At 40.6% G+C, this 16,440-nt stretch overlaps 1 protein-coding gene across 2 annotated transcripts in view; it reads right to left on the reverse strand.

The window, feature by feature from the left end:
- sorcs3a (sortilin related VPS10 domain containing receptor 3a) overlaps nt 1-16,440 on the reverse strand; it is a 232,051-nt gene that overhangs the window by 153,265 nt on the left and 62,346 nt on the right. The window lies entirely within an intron of this gene.

Consider the following 16,440-nt stretch of genomic DNA (forward strand, 5'->3'; position numbering starts at 1 on the left):
GAAACTCGATGATTTCTGGGCTCACGCGCAGCCCTGTACACCAGCGACGTTCTTTCAAAGGAAAACTGGTTAATGCACCTTTAATATCTAGACTTGGGATTATTTTTGTTTGACAGTTATCACTTTGGAGGTAAAGTTCTTCTTTGGGTTCCTTTAGCATTTCCTGGTACCAAAAGTTTCTGCTGGCATTGAAGGAAACCAGGATCAATGTGGAGCTGCAAGGTGACGTGAAGGTCAATTGATAAACCAATGAAGTGGTGTGCATGGAGGGAGAGAGATTGTGAGCATCTCTGCTTTATCACCTCAGCTGGACTTCCAGACTGTGGGAGGAATAACCTTTCCCACACATTGAGATAAACCGCTACGCTGTGCACCCCCCCTCCCGAAAAAGAAAAAAGTTTGAGCTGCTGCTTTTTCACACAAGCACACTATATCCCCCTCAGCTTCGACGACTTAAGACAGAAACGTTACCATAACAACCGCTGTCTGTACAGCAGCTGCAAACGCTCGGAGAACTCGAGCCCTTCTAGATCCACGGTTTATAAAAGTCTGGAGAAATCCGCTGCTTCAGAAAGGATTAATAATTTGTCAGAAGCAAAAATACTCTGGCACAGGTGATATGAAAATCCTGAAATGCACCTACTGCAGTGTCAAAAGAAAACGGGAAAGTTATTTCTTCTACTTGCATTCCTTTTTGCTGCTCTGCCATGAGCTGGCTGGGTGTAACACGTCCTGCCATTCTGACTGATAGCACTATGCTGTCAGATGATCCATCTAAAAATAAATAAATAAAGCAGCTGCACTTTGTAAAATTCAAATTCATCTGCATTTTTAAGCATTTTTGGCATCTTTTTCATCCTCCTTGAAGCATGCCGAGGATGCTGCTTGGATGAAGACATTTCCAGAGTGTGTGGTACGACATCGGCCTCATTCCGACGCCTAATTAGGCTCCTAAAATATTTGCAGATTCAGTAGGAAATCTACATTGTCTTAAACAAGCACGGGGGAAATTGCCTCTCTTCAATGTGTTTGGTTTACAGAAGAGAACAGCTTCAACATTATTAATAATCTCCATTTGCATTGAGCTATTTTTGGCATTTTCATGCAGGACAGCAGCCATTAAGATTTCCTATTTGCCCATTTTTCTTTCCCATGCTGCATCTGTCTCTCAGGCCAGTTCTTGAGGAAGTCAAGCGAAGCAAACACTATCTGGCTGGCCGTGAAGCCCGCTCTGGAGGTTAAAGCTTATCGCAGTGCAAGCAAGGGTGCAATAAAAAGAAAAGCCTGTGTAGACTGACTTTTCATACTATATAACAAAGGGGGACAGATAGAAAAATGGAAGCGGCAGACTTTTATTGACACACAGACACACAGTAGCCACACATCACACTGAAAGTACAAAGACATCCTACAGTCTCATGAGCCAACACTGACTGTGGAAAAGGAAGAAACGTAAAGCTGTAACACTTTAAGACTGAAAAAAAAAAGAGCAGCAAAGGAGTTCAGTTTTCTTTGTTCTGCTCCATCTGTTTTTTCACATCTTATCATTAAATACATTGGAGGGTTAATTCAGTGGGAACCCACTGTGACAATCTGGAAGATGTTCAAAGAATTTCCATTTCTCTGAGGGAACTATTTTTATAGAAAATGTAGCCCTGTATGTTCACTAATTAGAAAACGGGGCAGTAGCTGCTGTGTGTATGGGAAGCAACTGAAACGTCGAGCTGAAAAATAGATTCGGGCACAGGAGTCTGAAGTGTCACTAATAAGATGCTGTTTAATACGGCCTGCAAATATGTACAGTATTGTTTACTAGAATGCTACAACTGAAAATTACAAAAAAAAAGTAATGTTTCAAGATAAATGAGCATAAAAAAGTAAAGTGACAAATAAACATGCAGTACAGTATGCACAGATTCCCCACAACATTAAAACCACTGACAAGTGACATGAATGCCATGTGATCGTACTGCCACAATGCAACGTTCAGCTGGGAAATCTAGGGTCGATGTCACCTCGGCAGGTAGAATTCACCTGAGCGTTATAGCCAACCGGCTGCCACGGGGACAGCACTTCCCCCAAAACAGTCTTCACCAGCAGGACAATCAAGGCAATGCAAAAAGTGCTCAGCAGTGGTTGAAGAAAAAGAGGTCAGTTCATTGACCATGCTTCCACACTATTGAGATCCCAATCGAATACTTCCCAGAACAACACAGGCCCTACCAAATGATTTAGAAGTTCCTTAAAGGACCCTTTAAGTTAATAATTTAGCATCAGTGATGTGGTTAGAAAGTGCTTCAGCTCTTTGTTGTTATGCTGGGAAATCAATGCCCCAATTGTATTCTACACCCCACGGGGGTCTGACTTGCGTCCCCTTTTATCTTGGGTACCCACAATTGATTTTCACTGCTGTACAGATGATGCTTGACTATGTGTCACAGTAAAGCCTGATACAGATATTTTATTCATTATCTCATGCCAACACGAGGCACTGGATGGCCAAAGAGTTTCTACTGCTGAATGACTCAGTCTTAATTAAAGCTGATCAGCACTACAAACAAGTATTCTGCAGCTACTGCTTTAACTCAAATGGCAGATGATTGGAAGAGAAGAAAATGGCTGTTGTGGTACTGCTGGACTTGACAGCAGCATCTGATCCTGATTTATTGTTGAAAAAATTAGAATGTTATGGTTTCACTCATTATCAATTATTATGGATGAGGAGTTACACGAATAATAGGAAAACTGCTTTATTTTTAAATGGAACTTTTTCAGATATTATGTCTGTGGAGTGTGGAGTGCCCCAAGGAAGTTATCCTGGACCACTGTTGTGCACTGTGTTTACAAAGGACATGCCACGTGTCCTTAGTAAGGCTACTGTTTCTATGTATGCAGATGATTCAACAATATGCATAGCAGCTAATACTGAAAAGAAGCTAAATGTGGCTTGAAATTCTGAGTTACGATCAGTAGTTAAATGGGTGAAGGACAATAAATTGATTTTGAATGTGTCTAAGACAAAAAGCATAATAATTGGTTCAAACTATTCCATTAGAAAGAATGTGGTTTTAAAGGTTTCCATTAATGGTGTGTTTGATGAACAGATCCATGAGACCAAGCTCCAGGGTATAATCTTAGACAGTAAACTGTCCTGGACAAAAACATATTAGTAAAATTGTTGTTAAAACGGGAAATTGTATTTCTATAGTTAAAAGAAATGAAACATTTTTTACACCAAAATCAATCAATGAAGGCACCGATATTGTCTCACCTTCATTACTGCTTGCTAGTATGGTCTAGTGGTACACTGGATCAAATTAAGAAACTGTAAATGGTTCAAAATAAAGCAGCACAAGTGGGTATAGAATAAATGTTATAACAATGTTTTAATTGGTTACTGTAAAACAGATTACTTTACTCTATTAGAAATATTCCTGTAACACAGATTCCAATTATTTTGTACAAAAAAAGTATTTCAGTATAAATGAATATTTATACTGAAATATTCTACCAGACGGGTTACAGGATGATTTTTATTACCCACAGCAAGGACCAGCACAATTAAAACAGTTTTACATATGAATGAATGGAATTCATTGCCAATACAGATTACAGTAAACAATACTGATTCGATGATCTTTGACAGCAGTTAGAAAATAAGTTAAAGTTTTGTTTGTGTGCTGTAATGATGGTTAATGAAATGTTATTAAATATCATCAGTGCTTACTCTGAAGTGAGCTTTAATCTGTGTTGTAAGGACCTGTTTTTGTTGTTTGTATGCGCTTTGTTTTTAATGATGATGATGTCATTTATGTATGTATGTATGTATATATGTATGTGTGTGTGTGTGTTTCATAGCGCACAGGCAAAATGTAAAGATTTGGAGACCCCAGGAAGAATAGCTGCTGCATTGCTGCAGCTAAAGAGGATCTCAGTAAATTAAACTACTTGTTTATCCAGGAGCATTATCCAACACAAAAGGGTCCAGAAACCTGGATTTAGCTGTTTAGTCTTTTTTTCTTTTTGTTCAGCTGAGTTATTTATTTAGTCATTCCTCTCATTTGTTGATCTAGAGGTCATCAATGCCTTTGTATACTCCAAATGTGATTACTGAAGTGCACTTTATTCAGGTTTAATCTGACAAACTATGTAGCAGCAGCTCCCAGCCTTTAGAAACACTGTTTCCACACAGGCTCTGCATCTCTGACCAGAGATGTTAACGAGACTGCAAGTTTCTGTATCAGTCTGATCTGACATTAAATGGTTTTTACTTAATGTGAATGGGAAAGATAACTGTCATGTGTCCTGGTCTCTGCATGCTCTAACTGACCCTGCTACTTAGCGAAATCAGACCAGGAAGCAATCTGACGCTGATATCCTGTTACATGCTACATGTAAGAAAAGGGACAGATGTGGACATGCTGATGGTTTTCTTTGGGGATTTTTAGATGATTGAAAGCTGTTGTACTTTGAGTGGATTTGTTGAACTTTCCCTTTCAAAGATAACAAACGTTATACTAAATCTCTTTGTCTTTGCAGTACATGTCAGTCATAACAGTCCAAAAACTCAAACTTGCTTCTGTAAAAGGTTATTAAATATATGATTTCCCTCAAGTTTGAAGTGGATGTTGGAAATTTTGCGTTTTAATGTAAAGAAGTGTATGCAATTTAAAGTTCTGGTTAAATGAGAAAGAAAAGTAGTATGTAGGTTTTTACCTGACAGAATAATTTTATGCTTCATGCCAGAGGGAAGCAGGTGTTCTGATGGGCTGTGGCTCAGAAGTGACAGACCTCTGACTGTGAAATATATGCTGCATTAGACTTTTGCACAAAAAAAAAGGACAGTTTTTGCAAATGAGTGTGAAAAACAAATTCACGAGTAGAAGAGGACATGAGAAAGTATATCAGGGTGGGAGGGGCTACCAGCCAAATCTCATATATGTTTCAGACAGACAAACATTTCTTACATTTATCACAATTAAAACTGGCATCTTTGATCCTCAGGACCTGATAATTACTCCAAGAGCAGAGGGTCTCGCACACTTTCAGCCACCATTAATCTAATCAGTCGCTTCCTCTACCCTGAATATGCTTCCCCTCCCTCATTACCACGTGCACGTTATTTCTGACTGCAGAGACATACTACTCTTTATTCTGCAAACGAGCAACAGGAAAAAGTTGGAACCCGTCAGGTTCATCTTATTTTTGTGTATTACATTCTCTGTTTGACCAAATGTTCACCACTCTGGTGTCAGCAGGAACAGAGAGAAGTTTAACTGTCACTGCATCATGGAGGCTGGACGACAGCTGATTAACACCGGGCTACACTTCCCTTTAATGATGTTTTTCCATGGTGCGGTGTATAGAGATGGTGTGGTGTGAGGGGTGAAACGAGAAGGGAAAGAACCGCTCGGTCACACTTAGCGTATCGTAAGTGAACACTGCATAGCTAGACGCTGCAGAAGCACTAAAAGCCTGAGAAGTGAGCTTTGTATAATTAAAATCACAATATGTTGTCCTTTCAGGGATATTTATGCCATCCATCAAGCAGTTGATCCATTGACTTGGCTCGACACAAGCCAGCGAGCTGACAGCTCGTGGGCTGCTTACTTTGACATATGCTGTGACAATGATGGCTTAGCAGACGCGTCACTGATGCCACCTCAGCGCTCCATCCATTACCCTTACGCCTTCCACCTGGCTGACTGACATATGTTTTTATATATATATATATATATATATATATATATATATATATATATATATATATATAATCTCCTGAGATTAATGTTTAACATGATAATTGGCGCGCTTTTATACATATTTCATTAGCTTAGCAAAAAGCTAACAATATGATTATCTTAAATACAGATAGATGATAAAGGTGATGTTTAGATAACAGTGAATATAACAATCATTTCTTAAATTCTGCTCCCTCTTGCTTGATCACAAAAACTGGTATGAGATAATTACATTTATGGACATGAACAAGCTCAGAGCTAAATGCAGAAGCAAACACAAATAAAATGTGAAAATGGTTCAGCAGGTCCTCTGCTCCACTCATTACCAACACTCTGTCAGGTCCTCCTTTGGAACCATGCTAAGTAAAAATGATTAGTAAGTAGTCTCACTATTAATGCTAAACTCATTTTAAATATACAAGAAAAAAAAAAACAAAGGCCACTTCTGTTGCATGTTAAATTCTTCAGCACAGATTGCTGTGCTGGTGATGTAGCAGTTTAAAGTGTGCTTGATAAATGCTGCATTGATATAATATGCCTCGCTTATTGGAAGATTTCTTTATTGTGGCGGATCAGCTAATGGACACGTTATCCCCTGAGCAATGCTGCTGTCCTGGGAGCAAAAAGAAAACTCTTGCTCTGGTTTGTATTCAAGACGCCACTCCATGAGAAATGTGGGGGATTGGATGAAGTAAAGAGGATTTATGTACCTAATGGAAAAATGACACATGATATGAGGTAGCAAGGACTGAAAAACAAACTGGCAGCTTATGCAGATCCTGTTTGTAGTGTTCTACTCCTGGATTCAAACTTTTTTTCTCTTCTACTCAGAGAAAACCACTGACATGGAAAAAAATACATTATTGTCAAGAAAAACCGCTCAGTCCATTTCTGTGAAGCAGCCCCATCAAACTGCATAGTTCCACGGAAAGCATAAACTGTCACTGCGGTGAAGTCCCAGGGAGACGCTGCTGCACGACGTGCTCGGGACCGCAGCTTCAGAAAGCCTGAATGTCTGGCTCATCATCCGGTGCCATCGTGGGTCATGGGCAGAGTGCATCACTTTGTGCCAACAACAGTAGCCCGGCAAACAAAACAGTTGGTGCCATGTGTTGCACGGCATGATTCATTTTGACATGCCTAGCATCCAGTGTCCTCACAGCCAAGCCTTTATAAGTGAGTCATTTCTGAGAGTTAGCTCAGACTCCTCACTGAGGCCCAGGTCTGCCGGTACCCAACAAACCCTACACTGATGGGGGATGCTAAAGATCTACTCAGACTGAGCAGACGTGGGGATGATTTACTGCAGGATGTGATATGAAACATAGCAGTGATGATAATATCTGTTACTTACGGAATCTGGTTGTTTTAGTGCTGATGCTTCTTAGTGTCTTTGTTTTTCTCCCCTCACAGAAAAGACTAAGAAGCATCACTAAAACAACCAGACTCTGTAGCAGTACGTCTCCACAGGCTGTCCGACTTCTCAACAGCATAGAAACATTTTTATATAAGACCTAAACAACATGCTGACAATTGCTGTTTTTGTGTTGTGCGTGTTGTTTTTAAGACTTTTTATATGATCTTCTATTGTATTCTGTTTTACTTCAGTATTTATTCATTAATTTTATTGCTCATCTTGTATACTTTAACTTAGTTACTGTAGTTAGTAGATTGCTTCTCAGCCTTTCGGCTAAAATGAGGGGGCTTCTTTATCAGGCTGAATGATGGGAACAGTGTGTCCCACCATAAACTGCACATTTGGACGTTAGCTAAGAAGACTATGTAAAACATACAGGTCTTTGAATGAGTACAAAGTGACAACAAAAACAATATTAAAAAACTGCATTATACAGATATAACTAAGAGGGAGTAATGTAATTAGAGCGCTGTAGATTTGCTGGTAGGCGGATGCTGTAGTCTTTGAACAGCGCTGGGCTCGCTGATTAGTTTATGTTAGGAGGATGTTGGCGGTAACTCCATATTTAGCTACAGCGCAGAGATATACAGGTGGTGTCAATTATCTCTTGTAACTTTCTGCCAAAAAACAAATATGCATGTTTCACACAATACCAAGCTTTTTATAGAATAGTGCTCGCTGCTGAGGATCGAGAGGCATCATTAAGAAATGTCCTGAACTACGAGTTAGCTTAGCAAAGGTGTTAAGCATGGACTTTGTACATGAACGATGTGATGCTTTCAGCTGGGCATTTTTGCCACCTTAGCTTCTTGAAACCACAGCTCACGAGTGACTGACACACTCTGAAACCAAGGGACAGCGTGCACTGTGGGGTAGCTGCGGCTCAGGAGGTAGAGTGGGTCATCTACTAATCAGAAGGTTTGTGGTTTGATCCCTGGCTGCTCCAGTCTGCATGCCAAAGTATCCTTGGGAAAGATACTGAACCTGACTGGCTCATGATGCGTTCATCGGTGTGTGTCTGTGTGTGTCTGTGTGTGTGTGTGTTTGATAGAAAGAGAGATGCTGTATAAAGTGCTCTGAGTGCTCATGTAGATTAAAAGTGTTGTATAAGAATGAGTCCTTTTACTTAATGTTTTACAGACTGTGACTGACTAGTCTTCAGTCAGTGAGCATCCTCTGGTTTAGCATCCTCTTTTATGCTACTGAGGAGTCGCCCCCTGCTGGCCATTAGAAAGAATTTAAGGGAACGGCTTCATTTTTCAGACCTGTGAGCTGCGTCCATCTTTAACATAATCCACCATCATCAATAAAGATGGATAACATGACAGTCACCTCAAACACTTCCGTTTGGCTGCAATGAGAGGAGTAACGCTTCACCGCAGTTAGCCAAAGCCACTGAACGGATCACACGGTTATTGTACCGAAAAAATAAATAATCTAAATAAATTTGAGTTCTGTGTTTTAAGCCTTTATGACTGGCTGGAGTGCCCACATTCCCATTTATTTTAAATGCCGGTAGAATTGCAACCTAATAAGAGAGAGCAATAATTCTTGTTGCATATAAAACCGGAGGAGTTTCATTTACATGTCACACGTTCAGCGTGTCCCAGAGCGCGTTTGTTTCCACTGATGGGTTTGCAGAAATCGCGTAAGAAGCGCACAGCAAACAAGTTATAATCCAGGTGCTTCATCGATCCGATCAGCTGCTCACAGCACTTCCTGGAATATCCCTCATCATGCTGTCAGATGGGAATCACATGACTTTCGTGCAAGCCGTTACCTGCGACAACAGGAAGTGATGCCATTTCTCCAGGATTGTAGTGCCCCCCCAATATGCTACTGACTAATGTTGAGTGTGACTGTGTGTGTCTGTGCGATCAATCAGACCTTTGATTCCACTTTTGGAAATAATTTATTTTGATGCACATGCTGTCTTTTTGCAAATTGTGTACAATGAGCATTTTATTTCCTTTTTCCCTACAGTTTATAAAAATGAGTATGAGTTATGAACACACTGTAAATTAATTTTCTGTGGTTTGAAAGGCTTTTGTGCAACTTTTTCTCATTTACAATTTTGAGGGATACAGATGTGACATTTCTGTATTTAGAAAAATGTGTAAAAACAGATTTTAAATTTCTTTGTGGTTTAATCCAGTATTCAGCAATTTCTTTCATTATTCCAATAATATTATTAAAAATATTAAAGTTGTGTTGTTGAAATTTGGAAAAAGGCACCGCAGCCTGTAAAATGTAACGATCACAGAGGAAGGTTACGTGTTTCATTGTGTTTTAATAGTGAAACAATAACCGATCACTCAGGTGATCATCAGTTATTGTTTTACTCAATTTTCATTTGTTTTCTAGTCAAACGTTTTTTTGTGTTCGCTGAAAGGTTTTTTTGTTATTAAAGAATAATAACTCAATAATAATAATAACTCAGTAATAATAATTCTCAGCAGTTTATTTGTTTCAGTCTCATGATGTGATCAATAAAGAACTCTTTCCTGTATGCAAATGAGCCGAACTGAAAGTGAACGAAGCGTGACGTCTGCACCGCGATATGAACCGAACCGCGGGGCCTGTACTGTTACACCCCTAGCTGGGACTCTTTCATCCATAATTTCTTTTAATTATCTCATAAAAAGTCTGTAGAGTACACTCATGAGAAAACAATTCTTATTCTTTCCTAATTGGTTCCAAAGAGAAATATTTCCCATCATGATATCAGCCAGAACTGTCAGCTTGTTACCGTCTTCCCTTCTTCAGTCTGGCAGTGTGTCCGCTGCAGGAGGGTGTCTGATCCTCTGACCATTCCTGACCAGCACATCCGACACCAGTTAAAGTGGGCGCTGATGTGCAGCTATGCCAACAAAGGCTACTGGTGTTACTGGAGTTTTAAGAGCAGAGGGAAGCAAACACAAGTCCATTCCTCTGGTTTTTGCTCAGTAACAGGACCTCAGTGACCTTAATCATGACCACGGTGCTAACGGGATAAATGTTAGTCCTTCCAAAGCTAATAAATGTGTTTTTTAATTCATGTAATGATGCCAGACATATCACTCAATGGAGTGGATGGATTCAAAGGTTTCAGAGTGCGCCCCCTCCTGGTGATTTCCCAAATAAGTCACTCTTCCAGGTACTGGAGAATTTTACATCATTAAAACCTCCATGACATAAGAAGCCATGGTGTGAGTTATACATGGAATATTTATGTATTACTATCAGACATATTCAACAGCAGCAACCTAAACATCAACCATCCATCCCAAAAAGCTCCATTTGACCCCTTAAAATAACTATTCATGAATTACAGAACTTCTGAGGTCCAAAAAAAGAAAAAAAAAATATCACCTTTTTCACAAGATATCAGAATTCTAATTTGTCTCAATTAGCCTCGTTTAACATTAACATTTTCCCCACAATATAGAAAAGAGCTACTTTTTAAATCATGCGTGACATTGCTCGAATGATTCGCTTCTCACGTGGGAGAATAAAAAGCCATTTGAAACAGACTTTATACATCAGGCCAAGCTTCAGTGCAGCTGTGAGAGACTCTCTGTAAACCGATTAGAGCAGGAAAAGGTCAGCCAGTAGCCTTGGAGAAAGAGATAAAAGCCTGATTGGATTGGTTCATGCTCTAATTTTGACCATCACACTTTTCACTTAGTTATTCAATTGAGCATAGAAGCAGTGAGAAGATGAGCCTCTATGCTCATTTCACTCTGTCTCCGAATGCCACTGATAATAAAAAAACGAGCAGACTTATCAAAATGGATTGCAAGTGCCAGGATTGCTGTGTTCATGTGATGCTGAATGTGCCCAAAAGATGAAAATTGATCACAATCTATAATGAAGTTTTGTAAGAATAACAACAACATGAGACACGAGTTGCTTATCAAGAGTAAAATGGGAAAAGAGGAGTCAGCTGCACATGAAAAATTCAATGCAGCAATATCAGATTGGTGTACCCTGTGCACAGTGTTTTATGAGCAGTCAAATGTTCCTCTACCTACAGCACTGCAATTCATCTACAGCTCACATTTTATACACGCTGGAATATTAACACAAGAAATCAGATGATTTCAGGTAGGGTGCAGAAATGTAATGAAATATTCCTTTATTTTATCTACACTTCAGCTGGTATTAAAATGTTTTACAGTGGAGTCACAGAGTGTGCAGTGAATGTGCAGCAGGGCCACGAGATAAACAGCAAGTTTGAAACTGTTGTTTCACTAAATGACAGTTACTGTTTGTGTCAGCCTCCTGATGCTTCATGTCCTCTTTGGGCCTTTCTGTTTTACACTTTTCTTTTTTAATTAAAACCTGCTGATTTTCCCCTCCTACACTTTCTGCTGCCACTTGCTGGTTAGATCAGCACTAAAAAACTGTTCAGGTAAAGATTTCTGCTGCACACCACTGTGTAAATGTGACACGCCACCGGTGTTGATAAAATGTATACATGACCCCAAAGGGATGAGAATGGGAGGGTAATGCACACATTAGATCATTTGGTTGCCATGATTTACAGAAGATCGTTGCCACTCTTTTACTTTAGAGGTAAAGGCGGACAGTTAGCTTAGCTTGATATAAACACTGGAAGCAAAGGGAAACTGGCAGGCCAACGATCTCCAACGTTCAAAGGTGTGCTAAACAGCACCTGTAAGCCTCAGGAATGACTGTGGGCTCAAAATACTTCTGAGTGTCCAGCAGAGTCATTTCCTGGAGTCTCTGTAAGGAGCCAATGCGATTCTGCCAGTGACAGTTATTCCTAAACAAAAGAATCCCAGCTGTATCTCTGTGGTTGGTTCAAACAATTAGTCTTAATGTCTGACTCACAGTAAGCATCATTGTAGCTTCTCTGTAGTTTGCTGAGAAGCTACTTTTCCAAATTCCAAGTAGCCAAAGAAGCAACTTCCTCTAATCTGACGTTTACCAGAGGCGAAGTCAGCTTTGGGCTGAAAAAGGCAAAAACATATTATCTAAAGAAGCAAATAAGGCAGCCAAACCAAAAGCAGTGCCCCTAAATATGCACTTACCTCCATATCCAACACATAACAGAACAATTAAAATGAAACGGCAGCTCTTTACAGCTAAAAGAGCCGAATGCATGAAAAACCATTACAGGAGCCAATCACAGGGCCCGAACACTGACCCAGTGGTATCTGTCCCACCAATCACTGTCTGGCACCTGCACACAGCAGTGAGCATGCACCCATCCATTCACACCTTAGGCACAATAACCCACTGTTCACAGCGGAAAAGGAAAGAAGTTATTAACAATGCTGTAACATCACATATGTAAGGGAATTTTATCATCTTTAGTTCCCAAAGTGTGCTCAGAAAATCCCACTGGGAAGCACGTTTGTATCCATACGCTGAGCTGGAGGTTGTGTTTCGAGTAAAGAGAATTAATGCATATGTTTGTGATTTGTTAATAAAGGGACTGATTTTTTTTTTGTATGTATAATTATTTGTTTTTTTTCTGATCAATAACGCTCACAATTTGGTCTCTCTGCTGAAATCAATGTGATTTTCTATTATTTTTACTCTTAGCACACTGCATTCCTTAAATGTTGTATCACCATCATGCAGGTAAAAAAAGAAGCTGCACAGTCCGTCTGAGGAGTCATCTTTGTTCTCAGCATGAAAGCTCAAAAATCACTCTGTGCCTTCTGCTGTTGTGGGAGCACAATTTACTTTGTTGCCTTGAATGCAGAAAGAAAATAAAGGCTCTCGTATTGACGCAGAGAATTAGAGCCATTAGGTCTCATTAAGAGACTCGATCAGGACCTGCTCGCCTGCTTTTCTTGATATTCAGCTTGATGGGGAGATAGCAAAAGCCTGAAGTGATCGTTACCAAAGAGGAGCACATTTGTTCATCAGACCCAGAGACACAGTGAATGCTGCCAAAGAATTTCCAATTTCTTAAGCCACTGAGACGGGGAAATTTCCCCAAAAAAAGCACCAAGCAAAGCTTGCACTGCTTGTGTTGTTGTTGTTATTGGTGGTGGTGGTGGTGCAGGTGGAGTTGTTGTTTTGCACCATGGGAAGAAACAGAAAGAGGGGGAGATCAAGGAGAACGAGGTAGGAACGAATATCCATTTGATCTTTTCTCTTTTTTGAAATTGATCAGCATTGCAGAAAGCCCTTTGAATGCAAAATAAGATGTATGGCTTCTGTGTGTGCGGAGCCATTTTTATTCATGACTATGAAAACACCAAGATAGTTTTATAGAGGGTTTTTTTCCCTCTTTCTTTACGAGCAAAGAGCCTGCATACTGCTCTTTTGCACAGCGCTAAATCAAAATGTTAAAAGTGGAACTTCACTCAGTGGTGTAGTTTAAACTTGTGCTCTTCAGCTGCCTCTCCTGGCTGCTGTTCTTTTTGTATCCAAACCAGCATATGCTATAAATAGAGATCCTCAGAAAAGCGAGGTAATAAATGTGTCAGGATTCTGCAATGAAGAAGGATGCCTTTGCTGTTAAGTTTCTCCATTGGGCTGATGTATCATTGAGGTTGAGCTCTCATTATCAACTCCAAGGATTATAGGTCCTAACTCTCTCAGAGGAGAGAACTGTCTGCACTTTGTGAATCAGGTGTAATTCAGCAGCACAGATACTCTCTCACTGTTAAAAAGGGACATATCTATCCTCCTCCGTGTGCCTCTCTCTTCTCTTTACCCCTCCTCTTCCCTCCCTTCTGCATTTCTTCCTGCCGTCTTTCCCCTCTTGGCCATTTTCCTGCCCCCGATCTCTATCGTCTGCCTTCATTTCTTTCGTGCTGTCTAAAAGTTCAGGGTTTTCATTGACTTTGCTGACTCTCAGCAGGCTCTGAAGACCACTGGAGTGCAGTCTTCCAATCCTGAAGCTGACAAGTCTTCTCAATTAAATCTGGCACCTTGGCTGCAGATTGTGATGGCTTTTGTGGTCAATTAAAGGAAGACTTTGGTCCTCTGTAGCAGGGCTCAGAGCTGAAGCTGTGCTCACAGTTGTCTTGGATCTGACCAAATGTGATATTTAACAACGTGAAATTCTGCTTTATTTCCTCAAAGGCTCATATTACTACTAACACACATAATGACAGTGTAATAAAAGTGAACATGCTTTCAGTGCCATGTGAAAGTGGTCTAGGCAAAATTGAAGGACCAAAAACCTTTAAATAGGAGTAACCTAAAGTTTGGGTCCACTTACAATCAAATAAATTACTGCAAAAAAATCAAGTTAAAAAAAAGTGTTTTCATGTCTGCATTTTGAAAATAAATTAACTGATGGTAGCATCAATGCAGAAGGTCAGCAAACGCTGGAATCCCATCTAAGAGCAGTTTGTTAGTTTGGAGGAACATGCATTCTATTTCTGATTAAATATAGCTGATCATTTCCTTTGGAGGTCAATGGAATTCATTTTGGACAAATAGCTGCCAGATGAATGTGAAGGTAACCTAAAGCTGTGCTAATAATTTTTATTAACCCTCGATCATCATTCCTTCATTCCACTGAGCATTAATTGGTTTCCTGTCATGAATCAGTCTCAGGGGTCTTAAGTTCTCAGTGACTGTCATGGTCATCTGATGTATCCTTGGTTCCATGTAACTGTAGGCTGGGCTGGGTCTGGGTGTCCCTCCTCTTTGGGGCAGAGCCACGTTCCTCTGTTGCTGCTAGACGCACCTGTGCTTCATCGGCCTAATCAAGCTCTTGTATTTGAGGACCTGAGGAAGCCTTCACTCCTCACCAGAGAGTCAGCATCAATCCAGTAGAAACAATCCCTCTTCTTGGGTAGCAGAATTTACCTGCATGCCCTCCTGGAAGCCTCTCACCTTGGATTTTCTCCAGCACCTTAACTTCCCCCAGGAGTGGCCCACTCACCCTGTGGACCAGCCCTGGTTCCTGCTCCTCCTGTGTTTCAAGTCTAATGATAAAATCAACTCCAGCGTCTCTACTGTTCATTTAAGAAGTTGTCCTTGGTTAACATGTTCAGTGCCAGTGGAGACCGCAGCCTCTGGGTTCAGTTGCTGGGTTGAATCTCTGTCTCCAGAATAGATGCCTGCTCACAGTTTGGGCTGTAAGTGGTTTTGAGTTCTCCAGACTTTCTGAAGTTCTGCTGCTTTTTCACTCTTTCAGTCCTGGTGGCTGAATATTCAGCACTGCATCATTCACACATAAAGGCACCTCACTCAAGGAATGAACTAATGTTGTGTCCACACATAAACCACTTAGCAAAGAACCAATTTTAAATTAAGGCATGTTATCGCGAGCAGCCTGGCACCAAAACACAGATATTATTCCCATTTATTTAGCTGAATCTATGAAAAATGCAGGGCTGGCCCAATAAAACCAAGGTCCACTAGTCTATCCATGAAACCTGACCACAGTGTGAAAACAACCACACGCTGTCACCACAGGAACAGTGAGGAAACCAGTCGGATTAAACCACCAAGGCTCACAAATGCACAGCTATGTCTGAACATGCATGAAGCCAAGATATACCCAGCTAGCATGTCCGGTCCACTGAACCTTGTAAATATTCAACAGCCCTGACATGTAAGTGTCACAGCACTGCAGTGTGGCAGGAAAAGGACCCAAACTCAGGGCTGAGGAGGGGAAGCTGAACTCAGAAATACACACGTACAAGAAACTAGGAACTGCTAGGAACAGACGGAGAAACTCTGAACCAGGAAACACACTACCTGAGTGAGAACACACAACACACACACACACACAAGAGAAAATCAGGGAGCACAACTGAACAAGACAAGGGAAGCAAAACTGAACACAAAGCACACGATACAAACAGCACTGAGGGACTACAAACCTACACTAGAGGACCCATAACAGGTAACCACACAGCAGAGGACGGAACACCAGCGGAGGACTCAAACTACAACACAAGGAGCAGAGACCAGGACTAAACAGGAGAATAAACCAGAAACAATAAACAGAGCCGGAAACACAGGAAGCCTGAGGACTGAAACAGGATTCAACAGAAAGTGACCGACAGCAAGAACAGACCTCGGATTAAACTAAGAAACCTGAGGATAGAAACAATGAAACCAACCAGGACTTACCGGAAAAAAGGCACAAAATTCAAAACAAACCAGGAATCAAACAGTAACCTTAAACAACAGAAAACTGGACCATGACAGGAACATCCAAGCAAAAAGCATATTAACTAAAATCACGTCGCCATTGAGGTCGCTGACACAGGCTGACAGGTTGTGTTTTTATAGACGTCTGCGACATGACAGAGACGCGGTCGAGAGGATACGTAGCCAGCGAGCGATAGCTAA

Source organism: Archocentrus centrarchus, chromosome 1 (assembly GCF_007364275.1).
Source record: "Archocentrus centrarchus isolate MPI-CPG fArcCen1 chromosome 1, fArcCen1, whole genome shotgun sequence".
NCBI classification, from domain to species: domain Eukaryota; kingdom Metazoa; phylum Chordata; class Actinopteri; order Cichliformes; family Cichlidae; genus Archocentrus; species Archocentrus centrarchus.